This window comes from Lygodium microphyllum, chromosome 16, assembly GCF_053477565.2.
Source record: "Lygodium microphyllum isolate KBCC chromosome 16, Lygodium_microphyllum_v1.1.10, whole genome shotgun sequence".
Classification (NCBI taxonomy): Eukaryota; Viridiplantae; Streptophyta; class Polypodiopsida; order Schizaeales; family Lygodiaceae; genus Lygodium; species Lygodium microphyllum.
The window spans coordinates 146,034,062-146,044,061 of NC_141150.1; positions in this window are offsets into that span (position 1 = coordinate 146,034,062).

Genomic DNA, 10,000 nt, shown 5'->3' on the forward strand with positions numbered 1-10,000 from the left:
GTGCGGGGGGGCGTCGTGGGGGGGTGACGCGGGGTGGGGGTGGTCGAGCGGGGTTTTTGGAGGAGAGGTGGGGTGCTGTGGAGGGAGCGCGGTTTTTCGAGCTGGGGTGCGGGGGGGCGTCGTGGGGGGGTGCGGTGGGGTGGGGGGGTGCGCCGTGTCGTGGGGGAGTGACGCGGGGTTGGGGTGGTCAAGCGGGGTTTTTGGAGGAGAGGTGGGGTGCTGTGGAGGGAGCGGGGTTTTTCGAGGTGGGGTGCGGGGGGGCGTCCTGGGGGGTGACGCGGGGTGGGGGTGGTCGAGCGGGGTTTTTGGAGGAGAGGTGGGGTGCTGTGGAGGGAGCGCGGTTTTTCGAGGTGGGGTGCGGGGGGGCGTCGTGGGGGGGTGCGGTGGGGTGGGGGGGTGCGCCGTGTCGTGGGGGGTGACGCGGGGTGGGGTGGGTCGAGCGGGGTTTTCGGAGGCGTGGCGGGGTGCTGTGGAGGGAGCGGGGTTTTTCGAGGTGGGGGTGCGGGGGTGCGCCGTGTCGTGGGGGGGGTGACGCGGGGTGGGGTGGGTCGAGCGGGGTGGGGTGGGTCGAGCGGGGTTTTTGGAGGAGAGGTGGGGTGCTGTGGAGGGAGCGGGGTTTTTCGAGGTGGGGTGCGGGGGGGCGTCCTGGGGGGTGACGCGGGGTGGGGGTGGTCGAGCGGGGTTTTTGGAGGAGAGGTGGGGTGCTGTGGAGGGAGCGCGGTTTTCCGAGGTGGGGTGCGGGGGGGCGTCGTGGGGGGGTGCGCCGTGTCGTGGGGGGGTGCGCCGTGTCGTGGGGGAGTGACGCGGGGTTGGGGTGGTCAAGCGGGGTTTTTGGAGGAGAGGTGGGGTGCTGTGGAGGGAGCGGGGTTTTTCGAGGTGGGGTGCGGGGGGGCGTCCTGGGGGGTGACGCGGGGTGGGGGTGGTCGAGCGGGGTTTTTGGAGGAGAGGTGGGGTGCTGTGGAGGGAGCGCGGTTTTCCGAGGTGGGGTGCGGGGGGGCGTCGTGGGGGGGTGCGCCGTGTCGTGGGGGGGAGACGCGGGGTGGGGTGGGTCGAGCGGGGTTTTCGGAGGCGTGGTGGTGTGGCGTGGAGGGAGCGGGGTTTTTCGAGGTGGGGTGCGGGGGGGGGCGTCGTGGGGGGGTGCGGTGGGGTGGGGGGGTGCGCCGTGTCGTGGGGGGGTGACGCGGGGTGGGGTGGGTCGAGCGGGGTTTTTTGAGGTGGGGTGCGGGGGGGGGGGGGGGGGGGATATGCGCCGCGTCGTGGGGGGGTGCGCCGTGTCCTGGGGGAGTGACGCGGGGTTGGGTGGGTCGAGTGGGGTTTTTCGAGGTGGGGTGCGGGGGGGGGGGATATGCGCCGCGTCGTGGGGGGGTGCGGTGGGGTGTGGGGGGTGTGCCGTGTCGTGGGGGGCTGACGCGAGGTGGGGTGGGTCGAGCGGGGTTTTCGGAGGAGTGGTGGGGTGGTATGGAGGACGGGTTTTCGAGGTGGGGTGCGGGGCGTCGTCGTTGGGGGGTGCGGTGGGGTGGGGGGTGCGCCGTGTCGTGGGGGGGAGACGCGGGGTGGGGTGGGTCGAGCGGGGTTTTCGGAGGCGTGGTGGTGTGGCGTGGATGGAGCGGGGTTTTTCGAGGTGGGGTGCGGGGGGGGGGCGTCGTGGGGGGGTGCGGTGGGGTGGGGGGGTGCGCCGTGTCGTGGGGGGGTGACGCGGGGTTGGGTGGGTCGAGCGGGGTTTTTCGAGGTGGGGTGCGGGGGGGCGTCGTGGGGGGGTGCGGTGGGGTGGGGGGGTGCGCCGTGTCCTGAGGGAGTGACGCGGGGTTGGGTGGGTCGAGCGGGGTTTTTCGAGGTGGGGTGCGGGGGGGGGGGGGGGGGATATGCGCCGCGTCGTGGGGGGGTGCGGTGGGGTGTGGGGGGTGTGCCGTGTCGTGGGGGGCTGACGCGAGGTGGGGTGGGTCGAGCGGGGTTTTCGGAGGAGTGGTGGGGTGGTATGGAGGGAGCGGGGTTTTTCGAGGTGGGGTGCGGGGCGTCGTCGTTGGGGGGTGCGGTGGGGTGGGGGGTGCGCCGTGTCGTGGGGGGGAGACGCGGGGTGGGGTGGGTCGAGCGGGGTTTTCGGAGGCGTGGTGGTGTGGCGTGGATGGAGCGGGGTTTTTCGAGGTGGGGTGCGGGGGGGGGCGTCGTGGGGGGGTGCGGTGGGGTGGGGGGGTGCGCCGTGTCGTGGGGGGGTGACGCGGGGTTGGGTGGGTCGAGCGGGGTTTTTCGAGGTGGGGTGCGGGGGGGCGTCGTGGGGGGGTGCGGTGGGGTGGGGGGGTGCGCCGTGTCCTGAGGGAGTGACGCGGGGTTGGGTGGGTCGAGCGGGGTTTTTCGAGGTGGGGTGCGGGGGGGGGGGGGGGGGATATGCGCCGCGTCGTGGGGGGGTGCGGTGGGGTGTGGGGGGTGTGCCGTGTCGTGGGGGGCTGACGCGAGGTGGGGTGGGTCGAGCGGGGTTTTCGGAGGCGTGGTGGGGTGGTATGGAGGGAGCGGGGTTTTTCGAGGTGGGGTGCGGGGCGGCGTCGTTGGGGGGTGCGGTGGGGTGGGGGGTGCGCCATGTCGTGGGGGGGTGACGCGGGGTGGGGTGGGTCGAGCAGGGTTTTCGGAGGCATTTGTGGTGTGGCGTGGAGGGAGCGGGGTTTTTCGAGGTGGGGTGCGGGGGGGGGGGGGGGCGTCGTGGGGGGGTGCGGTGGGGTGGGGGGGTGTGCCGTGTCATGGGGGTGGCGCGGGGTTGGGTTGGGTGGGGGAGTGACGAGGGGGGAAGGGGCGAAATTTGGAGGGGGGGGCGAATTTTTGGGGCGGGGGGGGGGGAGGGGTGGGGTGGTGTGTGTTGAGGGGGGGGCGAAATTTCGTGGCGGGAGGGGAGAGGGGAGGGGTGGTGTGGTGTGGTGTGGTGTGGTGTGTGTTGAGGGGGGGGGGGGATTTTTGAGGGGGGGGGGGAGGGGTGGTGTGGTGTGGTGTGTGTTGAGGGGGGGGGGTGGTGTGTGTTGAGGGCGGGGGGGGGGGGGGGATTTTTTTGGGGGGGGGGAGGGGTGGTGTGGTGTGGGGTGGTGTGTGTTGAGGGGGGGGGGGCGAATTTTTGGGGGGGGGGGGGAGGGGTGGGGTAATGTGTGTTGAGGGGTGGGCGAAATTTGGAGGGGGGGAAGGGGAGGGGTGGTGTGGTGTGTGTTGAGGGGGGGGGGGGGATTTTTGAGAGGGGGGGGAGGGGTGGTGTGGTGTGTGTTGAGGGGGGGGGGGGAAAGGGTGGGGAGGTGTGTATTGAGGGGGGGGGCGAATTTTTGGGGGGGGGGGGAGGGGTGGTGTGTGTTGGGGCCGGGGGGTGGGGGGCAAATTTTGGAGGGGGGGGGAGGGGTGGTGTGGTGTGGTGTGTGTTGAGGGGGGGGGGAGAATTTTGGAGGAGAGGTGGGGTGGTGTGGGTGTGTTGAGGGGGGGGGGAGGGGTGGTGTGGTGTGTGTTGAGGGGGGGGCGGGGTGGTGTGGTGTGTGTTGAGGGGGGGGCGGGGAATTTTTGAGGGGGGGGAGCGGTTGTGTGGTGTGTGTTGGGGGGGGGGGTGGGGTGGTGTGTGTTGGGGGGGGGGGGGATTTTTGGGGGGGGGGGGGGGGGAGGGGTGGTGTGGTGTGTGTTGAGGGGGGGGGGAAAGGGTGGGGAGGTGTGTATTGAGGGGGGGGGCGAATTTTTGGGAGGGGGGGGGAGGGGTGGTGTGTGTTGGGGCCGGGGGGTGGGGGGGCAAATTTTGGAGGGGGGGGAGGGGTGGTGTGGTGTGGTGTGTGTTGAGGGGGGGGGGAGAATTTTGGAGGAGAGGTGGGGTGGTGTGGGTGTGTTGAGGGGGGGGGGAGGGGTGGTGTGGTGTGTGTTGAGGGGGGGGCGGGGTGGTGTGGTGTGTGTTGAGGGGGGGGCGGGGAATTTTTGAGGGGGGGGGGAGCGGTTGTGTGGTGTGTGTTGGGGGGGTTGGGGTGGTGTGTGTTGGGGGGGGGGGGGGGGGGGGGATTTTTGGGGGGGGGGGGGGAGGGGTGGTGTGGTGTGTGTTGAGGGGGGGGGGGAGGGGATTTTTGAGGGGGCGGGGAGGGGTGGTGTGGTGTTTGTTGAGGGGGGGGGGGGTGGGGAGGTGTGTATTGAGGGGGGGGGGGGCGCGAATTTTTGGGGGGGGGTGGGAGGGGTGGTTTGTGTTGGGGGCGGGGGGGGGGGGGGGGGGGGAAATTTTGGAGGGGGGGAGGGGGTGTGTGGTGTGGTGTGTGTTGAGGGGGGTGGCCGAATTTTGGGGGGGGGGGGGGGGGTGGGGTGGTGTGTGTTGGGGGGGGGGGCGAATTTTTTGGGGGCGGGGGGGGGGGAGGGGTGGGGTGGAGTGTGTTGAGGGGGGGGCGAAATTCGGAGGGGGGGAAGGGGACGGGTGGTGTGGTGTGTGTTGAGGGGGGGGGGATTTTTGAGGGAGGGGGAGGGGTGGTGTGGTGTGGTGTGTGTTGAGGGGGGGGGGGGGAATTTTTGAGGGGGGGGAGGCGTGGTGTGGGGTGGTGTGTGTTGAGGGGGGGGGCGAATTTTTGGGGGGGGAAGGGGCGAAATTTGGACGGGGGGGGGGGGGGGGAGGGGTGGGGTGGTGTGTGTTGAGGGGAAGGCGAAATTTGGAGGGGGGAAGGGGAGGGTTGGTGTGGTGTGTGTTGAGGGGGGGGGGGGGGATTTTTGAGGGGTGGGGGGGGCGAATTTTGGAGGGGGGGGGGAGGGGTGGTGTGTGTTGAGGGGGGGGCCAATTTTTTGGGGGGGGGGGGCAAAATTTGGAGGGGGGGGGGGAGGGGTGGTGTGGTGTGGTGTGTGTTGGGGGGGGGATTTTTGAGGGGGGGGGGGGGGAGGGGTGGTGTTTTGTGTGTTGAGGGGGGGGGGGGGGGGGATTTTTGAGGGGGGGGGAGGGGTGGTGTGGTGTGTTTTGAGGGGGGGGGGGGATGTGGTGGTGTGTGTTGGGGGGGGGGGAAATTTTTGGGGGGGGGAGGGGAGGTGTGGGGTGGTGTGTGTTGAGGGGGGTGGGGGGCGAATTTTGGAGGGGGGGGGGAGGGGTGGTGTGGTGTGGTGTGTGTTGAGGGGGGGGCCAATTTTTTTGGGGGGGGGGGGGGGGGGGCAAAATTTGGAGGGGGGGGGGGGGAGGGGTGGTGTGGTGTGGTGTGTTTTGAGGGGGGGGGGGAGGGGTGGTGTTTTGTGTGTTGAGGGGGGGGGGGGGGGGGGGAATTTTTGAGGGGGGGGGAGGGGTGGTGAGGTGTGTGTTGGGGGGGGGATTTTTGGGGGGGGGAGGGGTGGTGTGGGGTGGTGTGTGTTGAGGGGGGTGGGGGGGGGAGGGGTGGTGTGGTGTGGTGTGTGTTGAGGGAGGGGGGGGGGGGGGAATTTTTGGGGGGGAGAAGGGGCGAAATTTGGAGGGGGGGGGGGAGGGGTGGGGTGGTGTGTGTTGAGGGGGGGGCGAAATTTGGAGGGGGGAAGGGGAGGGGTGGTGTGGTGTGGTGTGGTGTGTGTTGAGGGGGGGGGGAAGGGTGGGGAGGTGTGTATTGAGGGGGGGGGGGGGGCGAATTTTGGGGGGGGGGAGGGGTGGTGTGTGTTGGGGGCGGGGGGGGGGGAAGGGTGGGGAGGTGTGTATTGAGGGGGGGGGGGGCGAATTTTGGGGGGGGGGGGGGGAGGGGTGGTGTGGTGTGGTGTGGTATGTGTTGAGGGGGGTGGCCAAATTTTTTGGGGGGAGGGGTGGTGTGGTGTGTGTTGAGGGGGGGGGTGGGGTGGTGTGTGTTGAGGGGGGGGGGGGGGGGGGCGAATTTTGGAGGGGGGGGAGGGGTGGTGTGGTGTGGTGTGTGTTGAGGGGGGGGGGGGAGGGGTGGTGTGGTGTGTGTTGGGGGGGGGGGGTGGGGTGGTGTGTGTTGAGGGGGGAGGGGTGGGAAATTTTTGGGGGGGGGGCGAATTTTGGAGGGGGGGGGGGGGAGCGGTGGTGTGGTGTGGTGTGTGTTGAGGGGGGGGCGAATTTTTGGGGCGGGGGGGGAGGGGTGTTGTGGTGTGTGTTGAGGGGGGGGGGGATTTTTGAGGGGGGGGGAGGGGTGGTGTGGTGTGTGTTGAGGGGGGGGGTGGGGTGGTGTGTGTTGAGGGGGGGGGGGGGGGGGGGGGGGGCGAATTTTGGAGGGGGGGGGGAGGGGTGGTGTGGTGTGGTGTGTGTTGAGGGGGGGGGCCAATTTTTTGGGGGGGGGGGGCAAAATTTGGAGGGGGGGGGGGGATTTTTGAGGGGGGGGGAGGGGTGGTGTGGTGTGTGTTGAGGGGGGGGCGGGGAATTTTTGAGGGGGGGGGAGGGGTTGTGTGGTGTGTGTTGTGGGGGGGGGGGTGGGGTGGTGTGTGTTGAGGGGGGCGGGGGGGGGATTTTTTTGGGGGGGGGGGGGGGAGGGGTGGTGTGGTGTGGTGTGTGTTGAGGGGGGGGGATTTTTGAGGGGGGGGGAGGGGTGGTGTGGTGTGTGTTGAGGGGGGGGCGGGGAATTTTTGGGGGGGGAGGGGTTGTGTGGTGTGTGTTGTGGGGGGGAGGGGGTGGGGTGGTGTGTGTTGAGGGGGGCGGGGGGGGATTTTTGGGGGGGGGGGGGGGGAGGGGTGGTGTGGTGTGGTGTGTGTTGAGGGGGGGGGGGATTTTTGAGGGGGGGGAGGGGTGGTGTGGTGTGTGTTGAGGGGGGGGCGGGGAATTTTTGAGGGGGGGGGAGGGGTTGTGTGGTGTGTGTTGTGGGGGGGGGGGGGGTGGGGTGGTGTGTGTTGAGGGGGGCGGGGGGGTGATTTTTTGGGGGGGGGGGGGGGGAGGGGTGGTGTGGTGTGGTGTGTGTTGAGGGGGGGGGGGATTTTTGAGGGGGGGGGAGGGGTGGTGTGGTGTTTGTTGAGGGGGGGGGGGGGTGGGGAGGTGTGTATTGAGGGGGGGGGGGCGCGAATTTTTGGGGGGGGGGGGGGGGGGGCAAATTTTGGAGGGGGGGAGGGGGTGTGTGGTGTGGTGTGTGTTGAGGGGGGTGGCCGAATTTTTGGGGGGGGGGGGGTGGGGTGGTGTGTGTTGGGGGGGGGGCGAATTTTTTGGGGGCGGGGGGGGGGGGAGGGGTGGGGTGGTGTGTGTTGAGGGGCGGGCGAAATTCGGAGGGGGGGAAGGGGAGGGGTGGTGTGGTGTGTGTTGAGGGGGGGGATTTTTGAGGGGGGGGGGAGGGGTGGTGTGGTGTGGTGTGTGTTGAGGGGGGGGGGGATTTTTGAGGGGGGGGGGAGGCGTCGTGTGGGGTGGTGTGGTGTGGTGTGTGTTGAGGGGGGGGGGGGGAATTTTTGGGGGGGGAAGGGGCGAAATTTGGACGGGGGGGGCGAAATTTTGGGGGGGGGGAGGGGTGGGGTGGTGTGTGTTGAGGGGAAGGCGAAATTTGGAGGGGGGAAGGGGAGGGTTGGTGTGGTGTGGTGTGGTGTGTGTTGAGGTGGGGGGGGATTTTTGAGGGGGGGGGGGGGCGAATTTTGGAGGGAGAGGGGTGGTGTGTGTTGAGGGGGGGGGCCAATTTTTTGGGGGGGGGGGGGGGCAAAATTTGGAGGGGGGGGGAGGTGTGGTGTGGTGTGGTGTGGTGTGTGTTGGGGGGGGGGGATTTTTGAGGGGGGGGGGGAGGGGTGGTGTTTTGTGTGTTGAGGGGGGGGGGATTTTTGAGGGGGGGGGATGTGGTGGTGTGTGTTGAGGGGGGGGGGAATTTTTGGGGGGGGGGGAGGGGAGGTGTGGGGTGGTGTGTGTTGAGGGGGGTGGGGGGTGAATTTTGGAGGGGGGGGAGGGGTGGTGTGGTGTGGTGTGTGTTGAGGGGGGGGCCAATTTTTTTGGGGGGGGGGGGGGGGCAAAATTTGGAGGGGGGGGGGGAGGGGTGGTGTGGTGTGGTGTGTTTTGAGGGGGGGGGGGGAGGGGTGGTGTTTTGTGTGTTGAGGGGGGGGGGGGGGGGGAATTTTTGAGGGGGGGGGAGGGGTGGTGAGGTGTGTGTTGGGGGGGGGGGATTTTTGGGGGGGGAGGGGTGGTGTGGGGTGGTGTGTGTTGAGGGGGGTGGGGGGGGGAGGGGTGGTGTGGTGTGGTGTGTGTTGAGGGAGGGGGGGGGGGGAATTTTTGGGGGGGAGAGGGGCGAAATTTGGAGGGGGGGGGGGAGGGGTGGGGTGGTGTGTGTTGAGGGGGGGGCGAAATTTGGAGGGGGGGAAGGGGAGGGGTGGTGTGGTGTGGTGTGGTGTGTGTTGAGGGGGGGGGGAAGGGTGGGGAGGTGTGTATTGAGGGGGGGGGGGGCGGGAATTTTTGGGGGGGGGGGAGGGGTGGTGTGTGTTGGGGGGCGGGGGGGGGGGGAAGGGTGGGGAGGTGTGTATTGAGGGGGGGGGGGGCGAATTTTGGGGGGGGGGGGGGGAGGGGTGGTGTGGTGTGGTGTGGTATGTGTTGAGGGGGGTGGCCAAATTTTTTGGGGGGGAGGGGTGGTGTGGTGTGTGTTGAGGGGGGGGGTGGGGTGGTGTGTGTTGAGGGGGGGGGGGGGGGGGCGAATTTTGGAGGGGGGGGGAGGGGTGGTGTGGTGTGGTGTGTGTTGAGGGGGGGGGGGAGGGGTGGTGTGGTGTGTGTTGGGGGGGGGGGGGTGGGGTGGTGTGTGTTGAGGGGGGAGGGGTGGGAAATTTTGGGGGGGGGGCGAATTTTGGAGGGGGGGGGGGGAGCGGTGGTGTGGTGTGGTGTGTGTTGAGGGGGGGGCGAATTTTTGGGGCGGGGGGGGAGGGGTGTTGTGGTGTGTGTTGAGGGGGGGGGGGATTTTTGAGGGGGGGGGGAGGGGTGGTGTGGTGTGTGTTGAGGGGGGGGGTGGGGTGGTGTGTGTTGAGGGGGGGGGGGGGGGGGGGGGCGAATTTTGGAGGGGGGGGGGAGGGGTGGTGTGGTGTGGTGTGTGTTGAGGGGGGGGGCCAATTTTTTGGGGGGGGGGGGCAAAATTTGGAGGGGGGGGGGGGGGATTTTTGAGGGGGGGGGAGGGGTGGTGTGGTGTGTGTTGAGGGGGGGGCGGGGAATTTTTGAGGGGGGGGGAGGGGTTGTGTGGTGTGTGTTGTGGGGGGGGGGTGGGGTGGTGTGTGTTGAGGGGGGCGGGGGGGGGATTTTTTTGGGGGGGGGGGGAGGGGTGGTGTGGTGTGGTGTGTGTTGAGGGGGGGGGGGATTTTTGAGGGGGGGGAGGGGTGGTGTGGTGTGTGTTGAGGGGGGGGCGGGGAATTTTTGAGGGGGGGGGAGGGGTTGTGTGGTGTGTGTTGTGGGGGGGGAGGGGGTGGGGTGGTGTGTGTTGAGGGGGGCGGGGGGGGATTTTTTGGGGGGGGGGGGGGGGAGGGGTGGTGTGGTGTGGTGTGTGTTGAGGGGGGGGGGGATTTTTGGGGGGGGAGGGGTGGTGTGGTGTGTGTTGAGGGGGGGGCGGGGAATTTTTGAGGGGGGGGGAGGGGTTGTGTGGTGTGTGTTGTGGGGGGGGGGGGGTGGGGTGGTGTGTGTTGAGGGGGGCGGGGGGGTGATTTTTTGGGGGGGGGGGGGGGGGGGGGGGAGGGGTGGTGTGGTGTGGTGTGTGTTGAGGGGGGGGGGGGATTTTTGGGGGGGGGGAGGGGTGGTGTGGTGTTTGTTGAGGGGGGGGGGGGGGTGGGGAGGTGTGTATTGAGGGGGGGGGGGGCGCGAATTTTTGGGGGGGGGGGGGGGGGGGGCAAATTTTGGAGGGGGGGAGGGGGTGTGTGGTGTGGTGTGTGTTGAGGGGGGTGGCCGAATTTTTGGGGGGGGGGGGGGGGTGGGGTGGTGTGTGTTGGGGGGGGGGCGAATTTTTTGGGGGGGGGGGGGGGGAGGGGAGGGGTGGGGTGGTGTGTGTTGAGGGGCGGGCGAAATTCGGAGGGGGGGAAGGGGAGGGGTGGTGTGGTGTGTGTTGAGGGGGGGGATTTTTGAGGGGGGGGGAGGGGTGGTGTGGTGTGGTGTGTGTTGAGGGGGGGGGGGGGAATTTTGGGGGGGGGGGGGCGTGTG